The following is a 21,942-nucleotide window of genomic DNA, read 5'->3' as shown; positions in this document are numbered from 1 at the left end:
TATTTTTTTCTGTTCCATTCGTTGAGTTCTTTCCTAGAAGGACAGTCATTCTCTTCATTTTAGATCATTTCTGTTTGTCTTCCTTAACTAATATCTTCCCTTTAACTGCTTCAATCTATTGGAATTTTTATTCTGCCTAGTTTATACTAAGCCTTTCTTTTAGATCAGATCTAAAGGATTCTTATCTTACCATGATATCATTTCAGTTTCTCACTGTTCCTTATTTCTTTCCTTGCTATCTTTCATTTATATTTTCAGTTGTCATTTCATCTTGTCTTTGAGTTATTATTATTATTGTTGTTATTATTATTATCAATGTATCCTCGTAAAGTTGATCTAATGGTTCTATACATCCATTTTTTGCTGTTGTGTTAGATATCCTTCCAGGTTGAGCTCAGTTTCTTTTCAATTTTTTTTGGCGTTTATTTATTCAGCCATTCTCATATTCCTCTCCTCTTGGCTTTACTGTGCAACTTTTTTCTTTATCTCCCTCATGTTTGGATGAGCTACCCAGGTCTTCTTTTGTTCTCATAACACGCAGATGATTTCTTGACTCCTTTCCCACCATGGAGGAGATTGCACACTGAACAACAGCTGAAGGCTGAGTATTGAGTATTATGTCTGCTTTTCCCCGTGAGCCGAAGTTGTAGCCTGCGGAAAATGCTCACCTGAAAGAAAGTGCTTTCTTTGTTGGAAACAGTGCTCTGTGTAAACTCCCAGGTTCTGTGAAATATCCCAGGTTGCATTTTACTCCCATGTGGAGATGAATTCAGATGTATGTTCATCTTTCAATTCACTTCCCTCAGACATGGTCACGCTCATTTTCTTTGCTTCTTTTATTTCACTCATTTCCTCCCAGAAACTCTTACTACATTTTTCCCATCTAAAGAGGGAAAAGTTACAGAAAATTTCCGCTGCCCCCTTTGTCACTAATCTTTCTTCATTCCCACCACTGGCTCCAAGATATCACTGATCTCCTTTTCTTTAATACTATACACTATAATATAATGTAGCATATTATATTATATAATATGTATATATGTAAAATTTGTGTGTCCCTTAATTATATAGACTTAGTTTTGTTTGTTTTCCCTTTCAGAAAAATTTTATATATTACATATTATATATATAATCATACAGTATGTACTCTTTTGTGCCTGGTTGATTTTGCTTAGAATGTCCTTGAGACCCATTCATTTGATTGCTTCTTATATCAGTAATTCATTACTTTTTATTGCTGAGTTGTATTTCGTTGTATATATATCACACAATTTGTTTATCCATTCACCTTTTCATGAATGCTTGGTTGTTTCCAATGGGAGGCTATTGTGTATAAAGTGCTATGATTATTTGTGTTTAAACTTTTGTGTGGACGTATGCTTTCATTCCTCTTGAGTAAATATCTGGTAGAATTGCTATATCATAAGGTGAGTGCATGTTTAACTTTATAAGAAATTGCCAGTCTGTTTTCCAAAGTGATTTTATCGCTTTATACTCCTACCAGTAATGGATGTTCATTTATGTAGTTCACATATGTAGTTCATTTAAACAGTGTTGCGATTTTGAGATCCTACTTTTCAAAAGAATGTGTTGTGTTAAATGTTGCTTGAGATAAGAAAACCAGCAATGACAGTGAGGAAATACGTTTAACTATGCTTCTTTTATCAAATATGTGCATCAGATTATATTTGTTATAATAAATAAAGAATTGACTTTTAATAAAAAAAGAGGGAACAGTGAAGGAAGCCCACTCAGTTTGCTCCTCCCCAGATATTGAGAGAAGCAGTGCGGACTGCCCACCAGCCAAATTCTAGGAGGTCCTGGTAGGGGGCTAAGAGGCTGACCTCACCAGGATGCTCTAGTTAAAGAAACCACCTTTTGGTATATACAGCACTGGGTTGTGGGTTTACCTTGATTGGATGCTTGAAGGTGAACAGTTTTGTTCTTGATTACACTTCATCTTTTCATCAAATTTTAGGAGACAGAAGTTTCAATCCACCATTTTAAGGTGAAAGCTCCCCATGGGTTTGGTACAACACGATGGTATTATTTGCTGGGCACTCTGCATTTCTCCTACTGGATGTCCACCAAATGTACACTAGGTTAAACAGTTATAGCTCTCTTTCAGTTATAGCTCTGCGCTCCATTCCTGGCTGACAATAGATACTCAGCCATGTTTGCTGAACTAATGAAAGAAATGGGGAGAGAAAGGGAGGTCTACTGAGCAGCTAGTAGGAAACAGACACGCTTCATTTTGTTTAATTTTTACAAGAACCAGTGATATGTAGGTGTTCCTATTCCTGCCTTTCAGATGAGTCCCATGTATAAAGAGTTTGTGATTTTTGTCAGTGTAAACAGTATTGCAGAGCTGAGTGTCAAATGCAGGCCATTGTGAAGCCATCTCCTGTGTCCTTCCCTTGCAACACAGTCTTAGCTGCTGGGGGAAAGTGGAAACGCCCAAAGGGACCAGCTAGTTCAGATGTGGTGTACCAAGTGACCCGAGGGCTGGGTACAGCCCACAGATACTTTGCATATCCTATACCTTAAAAAACAAAAACAGTACTTGTCAGTTATAAAATATTTACATGCAAGCTGGGTTGCAGCATGTCTTAAGAAATCAGAAGCTCTCACAGCACTGGGACCACAACCTTCCCAGAGACAGCTGACAACGACGGGGTAGCCATTTTCCCTTTTAGATGGTACATGCCCTCTGCACGTCGCCACAGCCCTCTCCTTGCAGCTGTGCTCTTTCCATGCTTCGCCTCTGCAGGCGTTTGTGTTTGCAACCCTGACCACGTACAGGGGAGGTGCACTGTGGTAAGAGAAACTGCCCGTCCTTAGGGGGTCCCAGTCCTGATTGGAGCATGATTACAAGAGGCCTCCCCACACTGGACATTGTCCCCGGTGATTCTGTAGGCCCTACCTCAGAGTCTGGCAGTATCCCTTTATTCAGCTAAGACTTACTGCTTCCTCAGCAGACTCGGTAAAGACAGTGATCTAAGAGGATGGTTTGCACAGCTGGCAGGAGCTGAGTGGAGGCTCTGGTCTCTCGGGAAGGCTCAAGGAGAGATCAGGCTTGGGTCTGTGAGGTTGTTTTCTCTCCAGGGACAGAGAATTAATGAGGGCCAAGGAAGGTCTGTCCTCAGAATCCAGTGGGAACGCCTCCTGAGGGAAGACCTGCCGGGCTGCCTCCTCTGAGGGATGTGTTCCAGAAGGGCAATGATGGGAATCATTACCCAGATTAACCCTCCAGGGAAAACAAGCCTCCCCTCCCATCTCTTTGCTCTGTTAGCTGTGATCTGACTCAGTCTTTCCAGGGGCAACCTCGCAACTCTGGAATTTGCAGGTGAGGGGTCTCGTATTTTACCTTACTGGGAAGTCTCTGGTGTAACCTGTTAATTGTGGGTGTTTAATATGGATGGATCCATTTGGGAAGGAAAAACAAAAAACAAAACAAAACAAAAATCCCCAGAAAATCCATGTAGAAATTTCTAGAACAGGCAAAACTATCAAGACAGAAAGCAGGTCAGTAGTTGCCTAAGGCTGGGCGTGGTTTCAGGTGTGGGCTGTAAATGAGCACCAAGGAACTTTCTGAGACAATGAAAATGTCCTAACACTGGATTGTGGTGACGGTTGTGTTTAGCTGCTAAAACTCATCAAACTATATACTTAGAATGGGTGAATTTTATGGTATGTAAATGAAACCTCAACAAAGCTGTTAAACACACACATACACACACACACACACACACACACACTGAAGGAATGATACTATAACAATGAAATGAGGGAGAAACATATAAAACAATAAATGATGGTGATAATGGTAGTGAATCCCAAGATGAGAGAAAGGACCTCTGAGCAGGGCCTATGGACTGAACACCGAGCCAAGATTTTATTTTTTCCTTTTTTTTAATTTTAATTTTTTTATTTTTTTTCCCTTTTTTGTTTTTAAGGAGGGCGCAGCTCACAGTGGCCCAGGCAGGGATCGAACTGGCAACCTTGGTGCTATTAGCATCCTGCTCTAACCAACTGAGCGAACCAGCCACCCCCGAGCCAAGTTTTTATATACATTTGTAATTATTTTTCTCTCCTTCCCCATGATCTATGTCCTGGTCACCACGCTCACTTGGCAGTTAGGAAACTGAGGCTTGAGAGGTTGATGATTTCCCCACGGTGCACAGTCACAAAGGGGAGAGCTGATATTTGAGCACAAGTGATCTGGTACCAGGGTAGTAGTCCCTTAATTAAGTAACCAATTAGAGATTAATTAATTCAGTTGGTCTTTCCTATGAGCCTTAGCATTGAACATATGTAGGTCTGATGTCTGACTTTATAATTTCTAACCATTTGAACTCGAGCACCTGCCTTCATTTCTCTAAGCCTCAGTTTTCACATCAGCAGACTAAAGATGATAGTACCCATCTCACAGGTTTCTTGGAAGAAAGAAATTAAATGAAGTCAGATGAGTAAAGCCGGGTATGTATGCGAAACTCTCCAGGACAGGCAGATACGGGCACATGCCTGCCCTTTATTTCACTTGTTGGTGCCTCCCATGAGCTTAAGTATCAGCTAATGTGTGTCACTCTAAAAATTGGTGTCATTTGTTTATCTTAAAGTTACCTGGGCATTCACAGCTGCGAAACGCTAGGAGAGTCACTGATCAGATATTTCACAAACCATAGGACCTTAATTACCCTGCTGTCCAGGAACAACAGACACGTACACTAATGACAGTCCTAGAATGTTCGAGCGTTTCACGAGGTATGGCTTAACTGGCCCCTTCAATGGTGGCCCCAAAATAGAAGCCATTGGTACATAGAGACAAGACAAGTCTTCGCAAAGCACAGAACACTGAGCCCAGCCTTAAAGAAGAAGTCTCTCTGTAGCTGACGACTACTGTTTTCATGTTTCTAACACCTGTTCAAACCACAGGCAGTGACAAAGGAAAACTTCCCAGATTTGCAGATCTGCAGAAATCTTGGCTTATTCTGTAAGGCTGCCTTACATGTTTGGGAATCTTGGTGTTCCCCTAACGTCATCTTTTTCTTCCTACAAATCCCAATGGCTCCATTCTCGGGGTGGAATTCTCCAAGTGGAAATGTAGCACTGCCTTCTTGTATGACTCTGGTATCATTCACTGGCTCCATGTCTACTCCCTGAAGCTGCAATGCAAAATGCAGATTCTTGGGGACCCTGGGATCCAGCACTGTGACTCTCTGCATGTGACATCTTCTACATGTCTCCTGTGGTGCTAACTAACCATTTGTGAAAAAAGTTCTCTCACCTGGAGAGTGATTTTCCTCCGAGCACAACTCACAAAGTCAGGTATTTCTAACCGATTGTAATTGGGGTGGGGGGTTGTTTCATTCCCCTCCCCGATTATTTATCTTTTAAACTTCAGAAACACATGGCTGCTGGCTACAACAGAGTTCCATGTCGTCTCCCCCTGAAGTTTTCAATTCAGAGGAAAAATCAGCTGAAGGTGATGTGGACACTTCAGGAGATGGAGCCACTTAGGAGTTGCCTTATTTCAATTTGAAATTGTAAGCGTTAAGGCAGTGACTTAGAAAATGGTTCTTTTAATTCTTAATAATGGCTCTCCGCCTTCCTCAATCTGATTGAAACTAGATCAGGGGGAAAACATGGAAGGTGAGGACCCAGGCTAAAAAAAATGCTCCAAGGCATAAACTTAGGAAGGGAAGAGGAGGAGATTCTGCGGTCATGGTCATCAGCTAGAGTCCTCTGAGTCTGATCCAGCCCGACTTCTTTCTAGTTTCTCTGTCTCAAACGGCATCACATGAGAAGGGGACTCCGCTTTTCACAGGGACGTGTGATAATTTATTAACAGAAAACATGTCAATTGCATGTACATCCCTCAGTCTGCTGATATTTTTCCAAGTGCCTTCCTAAGCCATAAAAATGGTAATACTGTGGTGAACCATTAAATGCTCAGCTATTTAGCCCAGCAAGCCTCCTTGTTTAATAGTGTTGTTCCTTTAACATGTACTATTTGTAACTGTGTAAATCTAATGTTGAAGTAGGTTAGGAAATGCAGCCTTCTCGGGGGGTGTCCTGTATACTCACTTTCCTGGCCAGAACGCCACGGGTCACTCACTACCTGAATTCTCCAAGCACCTGTTGGCGAAGCCAGATTCTCAGGAGGGCTAATAAGTTTGGCTCTGTTGTGTACCCTAAAATGTGAGCGGTTTGGTGTTTATTCTTTTCTATTGTGGGATTATCTGGAACATTCGAGGGAATCGGATCCTCCCACGTGTTTGACAATTCATGCACTTAGGTCGTCTTATTTACTAAGCATCATTTGAATTGATTCTGCCAGCACCTCCCTCCTGCACATCAGTTACACCTTGCATTGAGTACTGAACCTAAACAGACACTGAGAGGGGGGTCAGGTGGGGGTTTGTCCCTGTTAAGTATTTTGTATCCAAAATGAAAACAACAACAACAACAACAACAACATATACTCACTGCAAAGATAATTAACAGAGACGCAAGGGGTAATAATGTTGGTGGGGAAGGTGGGACAAGGTGGTAAGTCCGTCCTGCAAAGAATTTCAACTTTATTCATTGAGTGATAGAGGTCTATTGAAGGTGTCTGACCACCCAGGATGGGGCGATTAAATGAGGTAATTCCACGTAAGCCACATAGAACAATGCTCAACGTTGGAAAATGCTCACACTATAGATCAGTTAAGAAGAGAGAATTCATCAAAATCGCACATACATAGGAGTTCTCTGTTAAGTGAGCGAGTGAATGAATGAATGAATAAGTTTGGTGAAAACATCAGAGGTCAATTTATGAACTGAATGTGAGGACGAGGAACCGCCAAGTACTTGGGACAATTATTTATCTTGGCCTGACCAAGGGAGCTGCAGGAGATGCCAAGTTATTTCCAAAAGTTGCTTGGTAAGCATGCGATTCTAAAGAAGGGCACAGGGAGTATCTTTTGTTTTGTTTTGTTTTAATACAAGAATTGACCAATTGGTGATGTCCAGATACATCTATCATCACACTCAGGTTAAATGAGCACAGATGTCCAGCTCCTCAGGCTGACTTGCTAGCATCCAAGCTCCTTGGCATGGGTATTGGGTGGACGCTAACACTTGAGTCTGGAACTCTCCCTTTCTTAACCATCACCAACAACTTTGGAAGAACTTAGACTTTATCCTAACCTATTTATTCAAGCCCAGCTTTGCAGACCTAACTGCCAGTCTGTTTCGTCAGACCGATATTATATCCCCTACTCTAGTTTTTCATAGGGATTGATGTCATATTTTAAACCTCAGAGGGTGACTTTATTTCCAGTCCCTTCCGGGAAGGGGGGGGGGGTCACTCAGACTTGCCATTCTGTCGCATCTGTAGAATAAATCACACAAACTGAATAGACCCAGTGACATTACAAAGTCACAGCCAAAATGTGTTTTGCCCAAAGTCATTCTAGACCAAAGACAATTTACAGACAGTGAAATGAATATTTTTTTCTTTAGTTTTGTGATCTGAAAGATTTATGGACCATGACTTTAAAAGTCTATTTATGTAGAAGAATGTCCTGATTTTTAGATGTATGCTGAAGAATTTAGAGATGGAGTGTCATGACGTCTGCAACTTATTTTCAACTGTGTCAGCAAAAAAAAAAAAAAAAAAGCGTATGCAAATACACGTATGGAGCAATGTATACGTAAAGCAGATTAGGTCAAATGTTAACTATTGTTGACTCTGAGTGGGATGGGTATGCATTGTACTTGGCTTTCAATGTTTCTCTATGTTTGAACATTTTCATAATATAACATTGGAAAGAAATTTCAGCTGCTTTTAAATTCCATTTTCTACATTCAAAGGAGCATTTGCTCTCTCTCTTTCTTCTGTGATATTGACTGTAACCCTTTTGATGTATGGAACACTTTCCCTAGAGCCTTCTTCCTCGTCCATCCAGTTCTATTTTGTATTTTATCCTTTTATCCTCTTATAACTGTTTTGCCCAACTCTCTTCTCCTAGAACATGAATTTACTTTCTGTTTTTAATGTAATTTTATATTTAACAAAAGTAGGCTTCCTTCCACTGTTTCTTTTCACTGATGTCTTATTTAATAAATCAGAAGCATCTCTAGCCTCTGAGATTAAGCCCATCCAACACTCAGTTTGTCATTAGGACAGGGACGTCTGTAACTTTCCCCCCGCGAGGCTGCCACAAAATGACTTTACATTTTCTGAATACGGCCTAGAAGTTACATGAATTAAGATCTGACTCAATGTAGCTCACTTTGATCCGAGCCTCTTAACATCATTTTCAAGTGTTTGACCCAATCAAGATCCTGAAGTGGCCAATTTGAGAAAACCTGATGACTGAAGAACTATTGGAAGATGTTTAAAGAAATGACACCACGTGGGGGACGTGGCTGTGAGTGAGGCAGGACGTGTGAGTCCTTAGAGAGGGCACAGTTGTACAGGCTGAAGGACACTGAGCCTGCAGGTGGACACGGAAAGGGAATAACGGTGGTGGTAGCAACTTACTTCTTAGGAGAGTTACTTCTCTGAGCACGTCTGCAGTGACTGATGATGGTGGCACTGGGTAACCAAGAGTTAGTAAGGTCTTATCCTAGGGGATGACTTTGACCAGAGGAAGGTCCACTGAAGATTTGCTGATTCATTTAATCTTCATAGTGAGGCTTTCAGGTTAGTGGAGCTCCCTCCAAATCAAAGGTGCTGAAACTAAGGCTCAGAGGTTTGAGTCATTTGTTTAATGACACACAGCTAGTTAGTGGCACGGCTGGAACTTGACAGAGGTCTTTTGGACTCCAGAGCCTGAGCTCTTAGGCACAAAAAGGGAAGTTAGAAATTATATACTCCAAGCTGTCTTTCCCTTCCTTCTTAACACTCCCGTCCTAAACGTTCTGTGTATGCATGCATCCGTTGATGGATATTTGGGTTGTTTCTACATTTGGGTTATTATGAATAATGCCTCTATGAAAAATTTATGTGCAAGTTTTTATGTGAGTATATGTTTTCAGTTCTGTTGGGTGTATATGCAGGCGTGGGATGGCTGGATCAATTGGTAACTCTATGTTTAACCTTTTGAGAAACTGCCAAACTGATTTCCATAGCAGCTTCACTATTTTACATTCCCACCAGCAGTGCAGGAGGGCTCCAATTTCTCCACATTCTTGTCCACATTTGCAGTTGTGTCTTTTGATTACAATCATCTTAGTGGTCATGAGGTAGGAGAGCATTGTGAGTTTAATTTGCATTTCCTTAACAACTAATGCTGAACATATTTTCATTTGCATGTCGGTCATTTGTACACCCTCTTTGGAGAAATGTCTATGCAAGTCCTTTGCCAATTTTGAATTAGGCTACTTAACTTTTTATTGAGTTTTAAGAGCTCTTTATATATTCTGAGTACCCTTATCAGATATATGATCTGCAAATATGTTCTCCCATTCTGTGGCTTTTCTTTTTGCTTTCTTAAGTGTCCTTTGATGCACAAAAATGTTTAATTTCGATGAAGTCCAATTTATTATTTTATCTAGTTTTCATGAAAACATGCACATATATTTTCTTTTAAGAATTTTACTGTTTTAGCTCGTACATGTAGGTCCTTGGTGCATTTTGAGTTAATTTTGCATCTAGTGCGACGTAGGGGGTCCAAATTCTTTCATTTGCATGTGGATATCCCAGCACTGTTTGTTGAACAGGCTGTTTTCTTCCTCACTGAATGGTCGTGGCCTCCTTATCAAAAATTCCCTGAATTTACTTTTAGAAGATTCCCTTATTTAGTAGGAGAAGTACATACAGCAGATATGTTTTTGATATGAACACAAGCAAGCAAAAACACATAACATACAAGTGTGTATATGTCATATGTACACATATACACTCGTATGCATGTGTGTGTGTGTGTGTGTGTGCTTGTATACATATAAGTTTTGCAAAGATCAGAATCTTTTGGATTTATATCTATAAAACAATGAAATTCCAACCTGATACGTGTACTATTTGAGATTGGCAGATAGAGCTCAAGATGGGCGAAATGGTGCAGATTGGAGTACATTCAATATAACAGTTATTAAATTAATTTTGCACCACACTTGCTCACCTTCTAATGGAACTCCCGCATACCTGCCCTTTTTATAGCAGTCTCTCCCTGCTATTACTAGAAAACTTGTTCAAGAAGAACATCATTTGGCTCAGCAGAAATGTCACCTGCAGCAATGGAGAGAGAAATCGAGCATTGAAAAGCAGGCTGGGAGAAGGCACAGGAGATGGGAACCTTGCCCCTCTGGGTCTGCTTCGCCAAGAGAGCATGCTTTTCCATATTTAATATTCCAGAACTGGGAAAACGTGAAGATGATCTCTTCCCCCATAGCATTCATCAGAAGGGTTGGGGCTCTCAGAAGGGAGAGGAAGCAGTACAGTGGAATGAAAGAACGTGGCAATTGGAGTCATATAGATTTGACTTTGGGTCCTGGTCTTATCATTTTATTTATCTATGTGACCTTGGGCAAATGAATGTACTTTTCCAAACTGGTTTTGTCCATTAGTAAAATGACATGATGATACTTTCATGGAAGACCTCTAAGGACTGTGAACAAAATGTGTTGAACATCTAGCTCAATATCTGCCCTGAGGAAGTATTACAATTACATTGTTATTATTATAATTATTATCTAGTTCCCAATAGACCTTTGGGACTTGGGAACTTCTATTCAATTCATAGATATTGGCTCAAACATCACCTGCCCAAAGAAAACTTAGACAGCACTTCCCCTTATCCCCCTCACACACACGAACCTCAGTTCCAAGTTTGTGGTCTCCCATCCCACATTCTCAGAAAACCCAGCACTTTTATTCTTATTACTTGTTAACAGCATACAATTACACACACATTCCACTTAAATGTTTAATTTACTATATTTTCTGATTTGTATTGAAATATAAATTGCATGTAATAAAAGTCAGTTATTATGGTATAGTTCTGTGAGTTTTGACAAATGCAATAAAGCTCCCACCCCCAAAATCAAGATATGAAAAATTCCTTTATATTCCTTTGTAGTCACCCCTTATCTCCACCACTATTTTCTGCGAACCACTAATCTGTTTTCTGTCTATATAGTTAGGTTTTTCAAAAAGCTCTTTCAAAAATGGATTACATTTTTTATGTAGCCTTTTGAGTATGTTTATCTCGCTAAATAAACCATTGGAGATTCATCGATGTTGTTATATGTATCCGTAGCTTATTGATTTTTTTTTATGGCTGAGTAGTATTCCACTGAATGGATGTACCGTAGTTTGTTATCCATTCACCCACTTTGAAAGACATTTGCAGTCTTTCTAGATTTGGGTGATTGTAAATAAAGCCACTGTAAACGCTCATGTGCAGATTTTTGTGAGACTCTAACTTTCATTTCACTTGGGAAAATACATAGGAGTGAAATTTCTGGGCCTATCTGCAGTATTTTATTTCTTAAAAATAAATAGAATATCTAAGGCAAACACAATAAAATGTCAGTCTGATAAATGGGAGTTATAAGAATATACGTGCTCTGTGAAATATGCTGTATACTTTTCTTTGGCTTATTAAAAATAAAACTCCCAACATTATGCAGTATAAGTCAACTCAACAACTCAGATGATAAAAGTACTTCTGACTATCGCAAGGTAGGCACACGGGCTTTGTCGCAGTGATAAAGTCCTTTTCTACCTAAAGATACTAATAGTTTACCATTCCTCTGAAACCTCTTAATGATTCTGTAGGTGGGAATGAATCAACCTTATCTAGAGCTGACAGTGGTCCCACCTCCCACACACGGCTGAACTCCACATAGAGGCTCACCAGTGCCTTCCTCCTCCACCTTCCTTCTTTCTTGCTTTTCCATCTCCCCTCTGCCTCCACCTGACCAAGGTGCCATCTTCACTCATTTATTGCTCTTCCCTCACACCTGTTCTTCCAAAAGGAGCTTTCCAGAGAGGGCAGAGAAGTTCCAAGACGTTAACATCTCTTCTGAATACTCACGACAGTATCCCGAGAGCCCCATCCCAGCTGGGATGAGGAGGAGGGTTACAAGAAAGGAGGATGGAGACAGAGACCCAGGGTGCTCAGCCAGAGCGAAGAGGTGAAGGAGCGAGAATCACATCTTACCACATAATTATCTGGCAGCAAAAAGTTGGGTGGCCCCCACCAGCTACCTATTAGGTGACTGTGAGGACACTTCCAGGCAGAAAATGCTTTTCATAAAGTGCCTTCAGATTATATTTCAGAAAATGGCATTAGCTGTGTTGGTGATTAATGGTCTTTTAAGCTTACAAAACATTCATCAGCTCAGCACTCTGGCCCGTCAGGTGATGCAAAGAATGAACATTGACTGGAAACATGAAATATGGGCCAGTTCACCATCCACTAACTAAAATGTTTCATCTGATAATCACTCTGGAGCAAGATTTATTTTGGGTTTCACAAACATCTTTTTCATTTAAATTAGATTTAAGAGATTCTTTTTCTCCATCCTCTGATTTTACTTAGAGTTGAGCATTTGCTGGCTTCTTTTTTTTTTCATTAACCCTCTCATAATCACTTTCTAGTCAAGTGTTTCCAGGGAGAAAACAATATGTGGAGCTGAACAAATATTAACTGTACTGGAAGTTTGGGATGGTGACATGTTTTGTGGGAAGGAGGCTGAGTGTTCCTGAACTAAAGGAATTGTGAAGAAGTCTGATACACAATTGGAAAGTCATGCTTTCAAACATTGTTCCAGGAACCCTTGACTTGTGTTGTGAAGCTCAGCTTGAGCGTTACCCCTTCTGAGGAGCCAGTTTTTTGTTTCTGTCCGCTCCACCCAGACAGAAGCACGTATTTCCTGCTCTTTACGCAGACAGCGCTCTCCTTCCATGGAGGGGTCCATGATGGTTTCTCACAACCCATCACCAGCATAACCTCTGTGCCCCTTGGCACCAGAAGGCTCTTCTTGGTAATGATTGAATCCCACCCTTCCCTTGTGTTTGTTGGTGTCTGGCACACAGCAGACACTTGCTAAATACTTGCTGAGTAAATGAAGTAATCTTTCTGTGCGTAGTATGTGTGCTTGAACCCCGAGAGAGTGAGAAAGAAAGGCAGCCAGGAGGCAAGCAGTCAAGCAAGAAGGAAGGAAAAAGGAAAGAAAAAGAAAATTGTATCCCATGGCATATCTAATTGAGCACCATTTTTGGGGATAGTAAGAAATGGCTTGAAGAGAAAATTTTGGAAAGGGTAAAGAATCTTTAAGATAGGAAACAAAATCAGACAGTTTCAGATACAAGATTTAACATTGCCTATGATTTTTCTCTCTGCTATTACACTTATTTTCATTCAGTCATAAACTAAATAATTCCCCAAGGCATTGCTATATATATAAGCTTCAGCCAATTTTTGGTGTTCTGCTAAAGAAAAAATAGAAAAGAAATAAATAAGGCCATGGTTACAGACTTTTAGGCAGTGCTTCTGTCTATATTCTCTCTTAGAGAATCTCTCTTACAGAAAGCATTAGTATAATCAATTATCTGAGACATTTTATTCTAGCGAGAAAAATACTCTAGTGTTTAATTTTGTTGCACCCAGTTTACCCAATTACTTTTGGCCCCCTAAACTTTGTTTTTCATAAGCATATTCATATTTATTAACTAAGACACTTGAAATTGCAAGCAACAGAAATCCAACTCCAACGTACTTAATCAAATAAACAGATTTATTGCACCAAGTAATTGCATTGAATAAGGGTGAAGTTCAGGCATGGTTGACTCCAGTGACCAAATAACACTATTTGTCAATTTGTAGACTGTGCTTTTCTCTGTGTGTAGTTCATTCTCAGGAAGGCTCTCTCTAAGTGGTTAAAACATGAACAATACCAGCTCTAAGCTTTCTATGAGATTAGAAATCCCCAAGAGAAGGGAAATAAAGGGTTTTTTGTTTTGTCTTGTTTTTCACATAAATGTTAGGAAAAGTGTCAGGGTGTCCTGTCAGTAACCCAGATTGGACACTACTATTGCTGTGACCAGAATGATGGAATGATGTAATGTTTTCATTGGCCCAACTTAGGTCAGGGGAACACAAAAACTTACAGGGGGGGATGGTGCCCCCAAGAAAACCAAGCATTCTGTTTCAAGAAGGGAATAGATGGTAACAAAAATTTCCTTCCTCCCTTCCTCCCTCCCTCCGTTCTCTCTCTCTCTCTCTCTCTCTCTCTCTCTCTCTCTCTCTCTCTCTCTCTCTCATTCATTTCATAACCATCAGGGACAAAGTGTTGATTCCCAAATAGCCCCAGTGCCAGCAAGGCCGTCTGAGATCTCTGTGTTGCCAAACAATAGCTCCATGCTGACTTTGCAGAAAGGGCTTAATGTCTCCTCTGGAGCTCTGAACAAGGTTATTTGGAGACCCTCTCAAGTTCTCCCTCGGAGAAACGACAAACAGCTGCACTACAGGACAAGGGAAGGAAGCACTAAAGCGTTTGGAACTCAGGCTGTACACTTTCCAGCGGCTCCGGGCTTTATCCGGGCTTTATCCAAGGTGGGAGCAAAGCTCATTTCTGACAGGAGGCCTTCCAGGGAGTGTCCTGTGCTACTTTATCAGGGGATTGAGAATAAGGCTGATATCCCAGACAGACTGTGATTTGGTTTAAGGTAAGGATTAGGTGGTCAGAAAACTTTTCCTAGTGACTGAGGGCGGGACAGTAGTTTCTTCAACTTGGGGGAACACACTCACCGCGAGACATGTTGCTGGGTTTGATGTTATAATCCTTGCTCCCATAAACTGCTCTGAGCCTTTGTCCTGCCTGCTTTGTTTGTAATGTATACGTCACTGTAGGAACCATGACCAAGAAAAGTGTGGTGTACAGAAAGTTAATTAAACTGGGAGGTAGAGCTCAATTCACACCGATTCACTGACTCGCCTGGGAGAACGCCCCTCCCCCCATCCCGCTTCACTTTCTTCATCTGACAAGTGAGAAAGTTGGACTAGACCACGGATGGCAAACAATCTCATCTCACAGGCCAACGCTTATGGTTGGCACTGTGTTGAGAAGGATTCTGAGGTCCTGTCTTCCTCTTCAAGAAATGGTTAGGTGACTGAGTTGAAATTATTGGCCACAGCCCTGGGAAAAGCTGTCTTTTGTTTGCTATCCCTGGAGAGGATGATATCTAGAATCCTTTGTAGGTGGAAGATTTTCTTTTCAATACTTTAATATTTTCCTTCATGTGCGAGACTAGATTTTGAACCCCCCTGAATCATTTTAAATGTCACCCCACATCAGTCTTCAACAAAAATGTAGAACTACAGATAGTTTTTAGGTCTCGAAACTCAATATACACATGAAGCACAGAACACAGACATTCTATGTGCCAAGGTTTTCAGCTTCCCTGTCCCTAGCTCCTACCTGCAACGTGTGCATTAGTGAATGACAGCATACGGGACCACTGCCGTTGCTTTGCTGGAATTTTAGTCCCTCCCTCAGCCTGGATCACATTGTTCCTTTCTGAGAGTCCACAGCTCCCGAGGATGCTGGAAAACCATGTCTGAGCAGCTGGAGTGTTCCTGGGGCAGGGTTTTGATCAAAGCCGGTGGCTTTTCAGTGCATTGTGCTCTTCTCAGCTAAGCTGTCACTGTTCTTTTTCTTTTAAAGGAAGCACTTCTTTGCACACAGCAATTCCATTCAACAAACAGTTTCTGGTGTCAACTGTGGGTAACTCCCTGTGCTAAGTGCAAGACAAAAATAAAGATGAATAAGACAGGCTGTGTCCTTGAAAGGGTCAGATGTTAGTGAGGGAGAGAGACTTGGACATAATTCCTGGTAATAAAAATCAGGCTGTGGTAAGTACTTTAAACGAAGTATTCAAAGAGAGAATACTCTGAGAGAAGGAAGCAGAGAAAAATATGTCCTGGATGAGTAGGCTGTGGGTAGGTTTCCAGAGAAGCTATCTGAACTTGGCAATGAAGGATGCATGCTAGGGGGAAAGAGGGCTATTTTCCACTGAAAGTAGCCAACAGATGCAAAAATGCGAGGTTGAGGGTGCCTGGTGTGTCTGGAGAACAATGTATGAATCGTTCACGGTGACAGGCATGTAGAGTTTATGTGTAACAGCAGTGGGAGAGGTGGAGATTTATACTGGGGTCAGAATTTGGAGGGTTTTAAACATTCTTTTTTCATTTTACGAAACAGATATTGAAAACCTAATATGTACTGTGTTTCCCTGAAAATAAGACCTAACCAGAAAATAAGCCCTGGCATGATTTTTCAGGATTACATCCCCCTAATGCATCTTTTGGAGCAAAAATTACTATAAGACCCAGTCTTATTTTCAGGGAAACACGGTAACAGACAGGGTTTTGTAGGCTGAGTTGGGGGGACAATACACAGGGTCCCTACCCTCAAGGGACTGGAATAAATTAGGATCACATACAAAGTGCTAATTGCAATAAAATGTGCAATTACTTCTCTAATGCAGGTATGTAGAGGCGTATTAGAGCAAATATTGAATACGTAGTGGAGGGTAGACAGAAAAAGTATTGACAGACAAGTGGGAGACAGGGCAGAAGGTTTATCCAGGCATGGAGAACGGCATAAAAGATGTGGAATTATGACAGATTTTAGTACGTTTGGGGAAATTGTGATAAATTTGGTATAGAAAAAATGTACACTAAATTGGTGTGTGTGTGTGTGTGTGGGAGGGGAGAGGGTCAAGTGATGGGATTTAAGGCTAAAAAAGCTTGTGGTTTAGTGCGAATGAATAAAAAAAAAGAATGCTTACTTACTGCAAAGTGAATTATACTTTTTTTAATTGCAATAGAGTATATTTGATTACACTAATATTCAGTGCCCATTTTAAATGGCCCATAATGTGTAGTGTATAATCAACTCTCTACATATATTATTCCTTACGATTTTAAGGTCAGTTAAGTTTCCACTATGTATTGAGGGGCCATATGCGTGGAATATCTACGTAACAAAATGAAATTTGATCTTTACTATTGAAACCTTTTGTAATCTAGACCAGTGGTCTCCAGTAGAATTCACTGTGGTGTAAATATTCTATACTCTGTTTTCTGATACGGCGTTCACATGTGGTACTGGAGTACTTGAAATGTGACTAATACAACTGAGAAATTGCGTGCTTTTTGTGCTTAATTTATATTTAAACTTAAGCAGCCAGATGTGGCCAGTGGCTACTCTATTAAATAGCACAGTCCATACAAAGCAAATATATGAATAGCTGAGATACAAAATTTGACAGAAATAGATACTTAGAGCACCATGGCAAGATGGAACAAGTGAGACAACTTATTGGAAGGAACTATGTCACGCGGGAATGCCACTAATTTCTTTCTGGAAGGGAGATGGAGAAGGAGAAAGAAAGAGATCCCGGGAGTCTCTATTCCTAGAATTAATTACCTTGTAGTTAGAATCATTGAAAAGAGCCAAGTCGAACACCGAAGGGCTTTGAACACAACAGAACTAAAACGGTAAAATTTAAGACAAACTTAAACCCCAACCTTAAAGCAGATATATTGACCATTAACAGAAAAACCTCATAAAAAGATGACACAGCCCAGGATACTGAAGAAATAAAAACCTGTGCCTGAGGGGAACGTATCTTGATTTCCATTGTCTAGCATCCCTTCCTGTTCTTCTCGTAACAGCACCAAACTTCTTCTTTGGACATCTGCCATTTCCACATTCCTAGTGGGGCCTCATAAAGCATTAAATCTCAAACCCTGTCCTTAATACATGGCCCAGGGCTAATCAATAAAAATACTTTTCGGGCCGGCCCAGTGGCTCAGGCGGTTAGAGCTCCATGCTCCTAACTCCGAAGGCTGCCGGTTCGATTCCCACATGGGCCAGTGGGCTCTCAACCACAAGGTTGCCAGTTCAATTCCTCAAGTCCAGCAAGGGGTGGTGGGCTCCGCCCCCTGCAACTAAGATTGAACACGGCACCTTGAGCTGAGCTGCCTCCTGGATGGCTCAGTTGGTTGGAGCGTGTCCTCTCAACCACAAGGTTGCCAGTTTGATTCCTTGAGTCCCACAAGGGATGGTGGGCTGTGCCCCCTGCAACTGGAAAACGACAACTGGACCTGGAGCTGAGCTGCGCCCTCCACAACTAAGACTGAAAGGACAACTTGAAGCTGAATGGCACCCTCCTGAATGACACAACTAAGATTGAAAGGACAACAACTTGACTTGGAAAAAAGGCCTGGAAGTACACACTGTTCCCCAATAAAGTCCTGTTCCCCTTCCCCAATAAAATCTTAAAAAAAAAAAAAAAAAGTGCTTTTCTATCCTGGACTCAATGATTGGCTGAGGGATGAACCAGTCAAGCCAACCAGAAGCTTCTATTCTAGATGCTAGATTTTCCTTTGAAACTAAAATCTAAAAATACCGATTCGGAGTTACCAGTGGTCATCTGCCTGAGTGCCGAAGACAGGAGCCAAGCAGAGGCAGAGCAGAGACACAGAAATCCCTGAAGCTATAGTCCAAATTCTGTATCTCTTTGTGCTTGAAGTTCCTAATGCCCCCCACCCAGGAATTCTTACTGATGTGTGGCGATCACTTCCCTCCTTTTACAGAACTTGGATGAGTTGGGTTCCTGACGTTTGCAACCAAGAGACTTTCCTAATAAATTGGCCCTTCGAGGTACAGGTCTTGAGATTTGATAGATGTTTTTCCATTAATTAAAACTAAATATTTGCCTCTGACCAGTGAAATGATGGTTTTTAGTTACTAATGGAGGGTTTTGGAGCTGAGCAATTTTTTCCTCGTTGTTATTTTAGCAATTAGAGAGAGAGAGAGAGAGAAAAGAAGAGAACTTGGACTTTTCCAAAACTTTGGCAACTGTCATATGAATGATCTTGAAATAAGGTAGCCCAGGAGTGTGCCGTCCTTTAAAACTCCTAAAGTTCAAAAAGACTCCCAGAAATTATGACCACAGCGACATCAGCACTTTTAAGCCACTGACGTGTGAAAGAATCACTTTAAAACAGGAGTTGTGGTCAGAGTTTGCCATTCTGATAGAACCATCAGCTCCTCTGTCAGCCTTTTCTCCATTCTTTCATCTGCCCATGTTGGCAAGCAGCTGAGGACTCCTCGGAACTCTAAAATAAGTGTCTTGGGTGATTGTCATTCACGTTGGGGACAACACCCACCTTTGATTGGAGATCTCTATGCCTGGTCTGGGAGCCATCCAACATGGCCTGAGGTCCTAAAAGTGAACAAGCAACCCCAAGTGAACATTTACTTGATTCCAATTATCTGTAGACCAATGTAATCGTCTATGAAGACACCATGGACAGATCGGAGGCATCTGTACAATGTGAGCACACTCTCCTGGTGAGAAGGGAAGGAACAATAGGCTTGTGAGCCAGACCCATGGAATACGGGATTTAAATGGATAAGAAAGTGGGAGGGTTGAGCGTGACTGCCCAGTTTCTGGCCTGAGAAACTGGGTGCAACGCTGATCGTCAGAACTATGAAACAGGCATAGCTTCAGAGAGAAAGGATGACAGAAGGGGTGACAAGGGAGGGTGCCAGCGGTGCAACCTTCAGCAGAGCACGCAGAGACAAGAAGGGGAGATTGAAAAGAGAGTAGAGAGAATATTCACCAGGCGGATACAGTCTCCAGGAAGTCAAGGCAGGAGACGGGAGGTGAGTGGCAGGAGGACAGGGAATATGATCATTTGTAATGGAGAAATCTGAAGCTCAGAGAGACAATATTACTACCCACAGTTACCGTGTTTCCCCCAAAATAAGACCCAGCCAGACCATCAGCTCTAATGCATCTTTTGGAGTAAAAAGTAATATAAGACCCGGTCTTATTTTACTATAAGACTCCGTCTTAGATAATATAATAATATAATAATAATATAATATAATACCGGGTCTTATATTAATTTTTGCTCCAAAAGATGCATTAGAGCTGATTGTCCAGCTAGGTCTTATTTTCGGGGAACTAGGGTAATAAGCAGCAAAGCACGGTCTGGGCATCTCCAGTAACAAAGACCTCACTCTTTCCGTTATATAACCCAGAAAACCCACTGGTCTGTTAACATTCAGAATAACAAGTTGTGTGATGGAGATGAGAGATGGCATCTAATGAGAGAAGCCAGATTAAAAAGCAGGACAAATGACAGCAAAGGAAGAGGAATCTTTTCTGTTGTGGTGGAAACAGAGGGGACAGTAGTTTTACTGGACAGTAGGTTGAAGAGACAGGTATTTTAGATACATAATGATCCAGAATTAGTAACTGATATCATGGTGGTAACACAATTGGGGCTGTAGAATTATATAAAGGGAGACTAAATCTACATTCCACTCTTTATGCCATAAAGCAGAGGACCTCAGCTGTGGAGGTTGTGTCCTCTGGGGACACGTGGCAATGTCTGAAGACATTTTTTATCATGACTGGGGCAGGTGCTACTGGCATGGAAGAGGTAGAGGCCAGGGATGCCACTCAACATCCCGAATGCTCCGGCCAAGATGTCCATTGTGCTGACACTGAGAAACCGAGTCACAACAGGAACATTTCTTAAGCTCTTTAGACCTAGGTTCCCTCCGCTGTAAAGCAGAAATAACCATGACCTGGCTTCCTGGGCAGTTGGGGGTTTAATGCGCTGACACATGCCAAGCGCATGGTGCTAGTAAGTCATCACCATCGTCATCATTTTCACCTGTTTTTGTCTGATGAGCCAAGATGTGGAGTTAAACCAGCTACGAGGGCAGTGCTCAATGCCCACCAGAAAAACGTAGCTTTAGCGAGTGTGTGCCAGGGTTTGATTTCTGAGTCCTCCTTTGTGGGGCGTGGTCAGGCCGAGAGGGACAGTGGCGGCTGCCTTGAGCGATGGGGCCATGTTTCCTTCCACTGGATGTCCTCCTTTCAGACACAGAAACGCTCCCTGCAATAGGGAGCAGTGCTACTGACCGTCACCTGGGTCAGAACCAAAACATTTCTGACAGAAATGGTTTCTAGGCAATTGAGCAGATTCCATTCCATTGCTGCTGAGGGTGCACGGTTTTGAGGCAGAACGGATGGATAGACATTCCTTTGGGGGACTTTTGATCAAAGGAGAAAAGCAGATGATTAACGAACGAAAATCTGTATATTTGGGTAATTACATTCGTGATACCTGTATATTCTTTCTATTTGCTAAGATGGCACAAAAAGAGATTGACTAGATCTTGGGAAATGTAATTGTTCTGTTACCGGGCTGGAGTAAAGTCCTCGTATTTATATGTGTGTGTGTGTGTGTGCGTTAAATAAAAATTGCCTGCAAAAGAGCTGGGTGAGAGAGGCACATTTGAAAAATTCTTCCTCTAGTCAGACTTACTTAGTCCGTTAATCCCTTACATTGGCAGTTGAATCTCAAGGGTGGGTTCTGGTGCACAGAGGAGCAATAAACAAACTCAGCCCAGGGCTCCTGGCATCACAGGGGGAAAAAAATCACCCATTTCTTGTAAATAGATTGCAATAAAACAATAGCGACTGAACATTTAGTGGAAGAGAGAATCAACCAAGAGGAACTGTGACTTGGTAGCCTTTGAGCCCCAGAAACAAACAAAAGAACATTGAAATGGACTCAGATGAATCCTTTAAAGACAACCAGCTTTTGAAGGCTTATTAATCAAGCTCTTGGGCAGAATTCCAGACTATTCTAACTGGAATGGAGGTAAAAGCACATAATGAAAACATAGTCCATCAGTCATTCAGGAGACGTGGGTACTGGCCTCAACCATCTTTTTTCCTCCCTGCCTTGTTTTCATGTCTCTGCAGCTGGTCAGATTTAATGTCTGTCTTTCACAGTCCAGGTGAAAGGAAAATGAAAAGATATGGACATCTGTGGCATTCTTCTCAGCATTTCCTCTTCTTCCTCTTGTCCAACATCCTCTGAATTTTACTTGGGGACCCACTGA

This window comes from Rhinolophus sinicus, linkage group LG18, assembly GCF_036562045.2.
Source record: "Rhinolophus sinicus isolate RSC01 linkage group LG18, ASM3656204v1, whole genome shotgun sequence".
NCBI classification, from domain to species: Eukaryota; Metazoa; Chordata; class Mammalia; order Chiroptera; family Rhinolophidae; genus Rhinolophus; species Rhinolophus sinicus.
Note: the sequence above shows the minus strand (reverse complement) of the source record.